General features: G+C 42.9%; 1 pseudogene; it reads right to left on the reverse strand.

The window, feature by feature from the left end:
- Positions 1–5,115: 5,115 nt before the first annotated feature.
- Positions 5,116–6,456, reverse strand: LOC147424224 (putative methyltransferase At1g29790; annotated as a pseudogene).
- Between the last annotated feature and the right edge of the window lie 765 nt (positions 6,457–7,221).

The raw sequence follows: 7,221 nt of genomic DNA on the forward strand, positions 1-7,221 counted from the left end.
TAATGTACCCTTTTCTTTTAAAATCTGTAAGTTTTTTTCAAATTTGAAAAAATAATGCCCTTCTGTATATATATTTCTGTAAGTTTCAAGAACTTTAAATACCCTTCTGTTGAACTCACATGATAGGTTACATTTTTATTAAGTGACCTCCCCGGGCTTGTTAGCAAGCCCTTATTACTGCTGAATAATCCTATAGGATTCAAATAAACCTGATTGGCATCTCTTTGCTCATTTTCTTGCCATGGAAGCGGAGCGGCACGACAACGGATCCTCTTCTTCTTCCATTATCAGAGAGAGGCCTCTTTTGGAAGTCTCACAAGGAGGCTTCGTAGGTACTCTCTCTTTTTGGTGGGGAGTTTGGAGAATCCCATGAGCACGTAGGTGCTGTTGCACTTCACTTTGGAGGATGGATTGCCCATGGCTTGTTGAAGCCTAGAAACAAGGTAGTTAACAAGCATAGGGGCATCATTAGTAGCATGCTCATTAGCAAAATCAAGGCTATTAACATTGATTTCACTCTCTTTACTATTGTTAGCCATTCTAACAACTTTTAGGTGTAAAATGTTTTAAATGTACTTTGGCACTTCAAGCCCTAGTTGCTATTCCCGTTAACCCATTTAGAAAAGCAGTCAAGCTCCTATACCCATGGCTTGAATATCATTAATTGCAAGGAATACAAGAGAGGGTCTTTCAACACCAAAACAGTACCGGCTCCTGTCAAGCCTATAATAGCTCAACAGTGGTTAAGCCGTAGACAAACCCCGTAGGACTCTACTATTAAGAACATAGCTTGCGATGGTGATCCCCCATTATCTGCACAAAGCATGCGCACTTCAAGGCTAAAAAATCCCTAATATACTTACTCAATTTCACTTAATAATACCAACCATTTATAGTTAGCTTGAGGACCTCCCTTCTTGAGAAACCTTGTGCTCTGATACCAATGTAACATTTAATGGTCTAGTAACTTGTGTGTAGCAGAAAATAACATAGACATAGTGAGCATTTCATTAGAATAGATTCCTAATGAGCATAGCAAGAGTGCTTGGATGGAGAGAGAAACAAAAGCATAACACCTAGTTAGATAGGCATGAGTAATACTTCAAAAAGAGAGAGAAATTAAGCTATTGACAACAGTCAAAGACCGGATTTACATGGAGCCAGTCCCCCCTCCAAAAGGCTTTGTATTATAGGTTTCCCCCATCAAGGGAGACATTCTATAATACTATACTTTGTGTTCCTTCAATAACTTGCTGGTGCAATGAAGATGGAAGCTTCAAGCACCAAGCTTGCACTTATAAAACACAACATCAATTCCCTCACGGTCTCAGACCCAAGACCTCACACACCTTCAAAGATTGTGAGAGCTAGCGGGTTATGAGAGTATATCGAGAGGAAGGAGTATTCTTACTAGAAAGAAGTATATTTCCTCACATAATCACTCATAATAGCTTAGCATAGCTTAGTAATTAGCATGGTAGAGGAGATGAGCATGCATTGGAGCTTGGCTCTTGGTTGGATTTGCATCAGAAAAGCCAAGATTTGTTGGTGCAGTCCTCCCTGCTCACAAGCTTGGAGTAGACGATGAGCTTTCCATTAAATCTTGTGAAGGAGAGAGAGTATTCTTTACTTCACACATGAGCTTGTGTGAGTGTGTGTGTGTGATCATGCCTTGCCAAAATCAGCCCCCTGTCTCTCTTGGTCGACCCCTCTTGATTTTTACTCATGCTGGCATCCATTGGACCCTGCAAAGCTTAGCCAATGATAATTAAGAAGCATAAGTGATAGCCTTGTGACATGTCTCTCCCTTTACCCTTTTGTGAGAGCTTTAGGTATTTACTTAATGCAATTAAACTCTTATTGGACCCCTTAGTCTTCTGGCCAATAGGAATCAAGCAAGCCATTGGGCTGTTGAATGCTCATTGGACCCCTTGGGAGACTGTCCAATAGTATTCTAGAGAGCTTAATCTCTATTGGTTCTTTTATCAAGTGTTTTTAAATGAATCAAACTAAATGTATTCTAGCCTAGTTCTCATTGGTCCACCTCTATGGCCATCCAATAGGATTTGAATGCACCTTGGGGGCAACTAGGCTAGGGAGCTGACATGTGTCCCTTATTCCCTTTGTGTAAAGGGTGGCTGCTAGTGTCTGTGTGTGTGTGTTTCTCTCTCATTCCCTACTAAAAGGGATCGCCCCCTCCAAGATAGGGATGTGGGAAGACTTTTGAGTCTTCCCACAAGCATCCAATATTTCCTAGGTTTTGACCATTGGACCTTACTTTAAATTTTGGAACCTTAGCATTTTTGGAAGTCTTAATGGGCTGAACCTTAGGGTCTTTGAAGCCCATTGTTGCACATTTCTCTTTTGCAGATGGACCCCCCTTTGGGTCCCTATTTTCACTCCTTTGGATCCCTACTATGACCGGTCTGCCAGCTTAACCAATATTCTAACTTTTTATCCCCTGGTTCTTCCCCATATTAAATGATCACTCTAACATGAGAAAATCATTTAGGAGAATTAGATATTACTTATTATGAAAAATGGAATAATGCATAACACAATAAAGCAGTTATTGGGCCAAGTCACTAGAAGCTTTGAGAGTATGGTTCATTCAAAATCAAAGCCAAACCTGGAATTAAAGAGCGAATGCAGCTTGTGGCATAGCTACATTCAGAATTGAAGAGCAAAGATAAGGTTGAAGGCTCTTCAAAATGTCCTAGGACAGAAGAGGATGTGCCTCCTCCTTCAGGTGCCAAGCCCTTAGCTATACACCTGGATGATACTACATGTCCTCCTGTCCTACACTTACTTGGGCATCATTCTATCTTTCACTTGCAAGCACCCCAATTAGGTGACGGGCGTTTTGCAAATGTGAAACAAGTTTCAGTGGCCCATCATCTCTTCAAAGATCTTGTCTATGCGGCAAAGATCTACAAGGACCAGATAGGAAGCAAGCCGACTTTACAAACGATGCTAGAGGAAGCAACTGCTACTATTGTTTAGCATCGTGGCATGATATTGCCCCGTGCTCTTGTTCGTTATAGCAAAAGGCCTATGTTGATCTTCAAGATTTGGAATGGAGGTCACCTTGAGCAGTGGATTTAGGCATGTCATCATGATGGAAGCAACCCTGCAATCAAAGAGTTTTATCACACATCTGGAATTGTACAACAGTTCATAGAAAATATTTTGCCGATGTGAAACGCTCTTCTTCCCCATATTAGATGATCAGTTTAACATGAGAAAATCATTTGGGAGTATTAGATATTAGTTTTTATGACAAGGACCCTTGGGGCTGCTAGAATGGACGTGCAAAGGTGTGTGGGATCATCTATAGGCAAGGGGTGGCTCTCCCTTTAGCCGATGTATCTAGAATCCTTGATGTGGTCATGGCTCGTCACGAGCATGACAAGAATCTATAACTTTGGATCTGTTAATATAATCCACTCACCATTGTGAGTTTTTCCAATGGAGGGAAAACATTTGAATCAATTTAGGGTGCCGACATGGATCAAAAACCATGGCACCACAATACGCTTTGCAACAAAAGACCAGCTCACACACATCATAAGTTTTTTCCAAATCCAATCAATCCTAATTTATACACTGAGAGCATCTATACTCTACATGAAGCGGGCTACATTGTTGGCAGCCTGCATGTCCACGTGTCTATATTTCTCTAAACACACTTTGATCAATCATTGCTTTGCCATGATTGACATCCTCTATCACATAGGTGAAATAAACAAACACAAAATGATGGTTTATACTATCCTTAAGGGGCTGCCCCAGTCCATGAGCTATCTTGCATTCCTCTTTAGCAGTTGCAATAATGAGCCAACAAGTAAATACCATCTATAGTAAAAAAACTCATTTACTCAATTATTGTCAAACAAAAATTACATAGAGACCTTTATGATTTACAAATAAATGTTAAAAATTATAGGTGAAAATATACTAAATCTAGGCCTTTTTAAGCACTACTAATTAGTGGAGACCTGTGTAGAGATGAATGTATACTTTTGTTGATTCTATCCTATAAACCCATGATCTTGGATCATCCTACAAAACAAGTATGTGATGAAAACGGTTAGAGTTGTGGAGGATGATTGATGGCATAAGGTAAGGCTTTTTAATTGATGTTTGTTATGTCATGCCAATAGCTTAAAAGACTTTGATGTCACAAGGTAAGGATTTTGAACAATATTTGTTATGTCATGCTAATAACTTTTGATTTCTTCTGACATATCTTCCTACACTATTATCCTACCTATCTCTTAGTAGGTCTTTATGAGTTTAGGTTCTTCCACGGACTCATAGGGAACTATCATGTTGTCCTAGAGATGGAGGAGTCATCACGAGTGGGACCTGTCTTCTTTGAGAGATAAGGTATCAATGGGCCACAAATGGACTACCTTCTATTGGATTTAAAGCAAAGCATTGAAAAGTGAGAGTGTATGTTGTTGGTAATACTCCTAACAGGATTGGGTGAAGTGCGTGGTAAATTGGGTCTTGGGTGCTACAGCTATGAACCCATGTCTATCAAAAGCTTCACTTTAAACCTAAACAACAAATCCTAAGTTGGCTTTTGCTTTTGGAACTATAGCTAACATTAGATGAGATTAGGTTTGGATGGTGATCTCTTTTTGGACAAGTATTTTGGGTGCAAATTTAAACCATTGAATAAAGCTTGCGGATTCGTGCCACATGGCAATTTAATGATAAAAAACTTTTTTTAAAAGTATTTTTTTGTAGGTCCTTGTCTACCTCCCTCTTTAAAAAGGGTATTGGGTATGTAATCTTTCCCATCTAATGTCACTTTGTTTTTGTAAATTTCTTACTTGATGCTGCCAACTGTTTTTGTTATTCATCAGTTTTAAATCTTTTGGAATATATTGTAATCTAGATGGTTTATTTTTGCATGTCTCCTTTCAATAGTATAATACTTTACAAAACCAAGCACACAATTTAATAAATATTGACGCATTCCATTGATTAAGTGAGTAGGGCGCCATCACCTCAATGAAGGGCGATTCTTTAGGCTAAAAAAATGATAATGAGTGAAGTGCACGGGGGAGGTTAGTGGACAGTGAAAAGGGGAGTGAGAAACAAGATGGTGGATGTATGCTGAGGGGTGTGTGTGTGTGTGTGTGTGTGTGTGTGTGTGTGAGAGAGAGAGTAGGCCTGCATCTTCTTACAGTGAGCGTGTGAGGGGCTTCTCCAACACAGCAGACAAGTAGAGAATCTCTTCTGTCTCGCGGTCGACTTTGCGGCCGGTCACCCACTTCCTGGTATGAAAACCCAAGCTGTGAATCAATGGCACATACACCTCCTCAAAGTGTGATTTCCTACAGAAGAATCTATCCAACCAAAAGAGGCCACCTGGCCTGAGGACTTTATCAATGTCAAAGAGCAAGAACTGAAAGGTCTCCAAGGGGATCCAATGGCCGAGCACATGCATGGAATGTACAATATCAAGGGTATTGTCAAAGAAGGGGAGCCTTTGAGCTATGGTTATGTATAAGGGTACAACCCCTCTAAGGGCCATAAAGTTATTAAAAGGCCCATTAAGGTTCATGGTTGTTGTGACTATGGTCCCCCCTCCCCCTCCTATGTCCAACCCTATCCTTATACCGCCCCTCTTGTCCCCCATCGCATCCTCAATCGAGAAATCTAGGCTCGACCCTGCCTTGTCCCACCTCTTCCTCTCACTCCCCCCTAAATCAAAACAATCGTTGCAATCATCGAATACTCGCAGCCTCTTCCTCTCATTCAAGCACTCAAAGCTCTTGCATCTATATACCCTGACCATAGGATGTTGTCGTCCGGCGGCAATGTCCAATAGCTCTCGGGGATTGGGTAGGGCTTTGTGAAGTTCTTTGGTGTTACCGCAAAGCATCGCCGCCTCGGTAACGGCTCGCATCCGTCAAGTAGCAACCTCTGCACCAAATCTTGATCATCTGGACACTCTCCTCTCACTGTATAGTTCATGAACTTCTTCAAATCCTCCTCTTGCAACGCACACGCATGACCAATGGAGGACACCATCATGTCCGACTTTTGGCCCGGGTGAAACCCGAGCGGTAGCGGACGCAATCTGGCTGCTTCCGCGAGCTCATCCAAGGCAGGGTCATGGCTGTTCTTCTGCATCCAAGTAGCCCAAAGGTCTGCGGAAGTGTTCTGCTGTTGAAGTGCATGAGCTACCATATCTCTTAATTCTTGGGTGGATGCATTGATTAACTGCATGTTTTCGGAGAGAGCGCCACGGAAAACCTTGGAGACTTCAGTGTTTGTGGTCGAAAGCTCTGCCTTCACATCCAGCAAGTCCTGTTCGGTGCTTCGCAGGTGCGAGTCTGTGTAATTTAGTTCCTTGAGGAGATGGCTCACCAGCTGCACTAGATTGATGGCGGCGTCATCATGACTAGGGTTTTTGCTACCGAGCGGTTAGGAGGTTGGAGCCTAAAAGGGCCAAGATGATGAGAAAAGTTGAGGAAGTTTTTGTCAGAAGCAGCAAGCTGCGTGGTTCTTTTGCTTTGAATGGGGGCATCTGATCGTAACCCATGTTGGCAACTATGAGAGGGAAGGTCGTGTCATGTGTGAGAGAGAGAGAGAGAGAGAGAGAACACCGGGCTTCTGGGAGTGAAATGAGCGATGGCGTTTTAAGGCAGTAGCTAGTCCCTTGCGTGCTTGCCATCATCCGGATGTCAAGTAATTTAAGTGCACGATGTGGCACACAAACGGAAGTCAAACTCAGAAGAGTATCGAATGCACTTGTGCCCCATAAGCAAACGCATCTCGGCCCTCGTCACTATATGGCTCGGCTCTGGCCAGGGGGGATCTAGGGCCCAAATTTGGGGCTGCAAGGTGGCTTTAATCTCCGCCATCGGATCACAAAGTGAACTAGGGGTGAACTCGGGGCAAAAATGGCGCCCCAAGTTCACTCCTAGTTCACCCCGCCTTGCTGGGTGTGGATCGAACCTGGGACGTTTCGGTTGCCACACGAATGCCCTACCACCACGCTAACGCGCGTCGCTGTCCATGTTGGCATGGCACATGATCATACCCTAGTTTAAGCGCCCCTAGTTCACCCCCAGTTCACCCACCCCTAGCTTACCCGCCCCTAGTTCACACTCAGTTCACCCCTAGTTCACTTTGTGATCCGACGGCGGAGATTAAAGCCGTCTCGCGTCCCAAATTTGGGCCCTAGATCCCCTTTGGCCT

The sequence above is a fragment of the Adiantum capillus-veneris genome, chromosome 26, assembly GCF_014529385.1.
Source record: "Adiantum capillus-veneris isolate H3 chromosome 26, ASM1452938v2, whole genome shotgun sequence".
NCBI lineage: Eukaryota > Viridiplantae > Streptophyta > Polypodiopsida > Polypodiales > Pteridaceae > Adiantum > Adiantum capillus-veneris.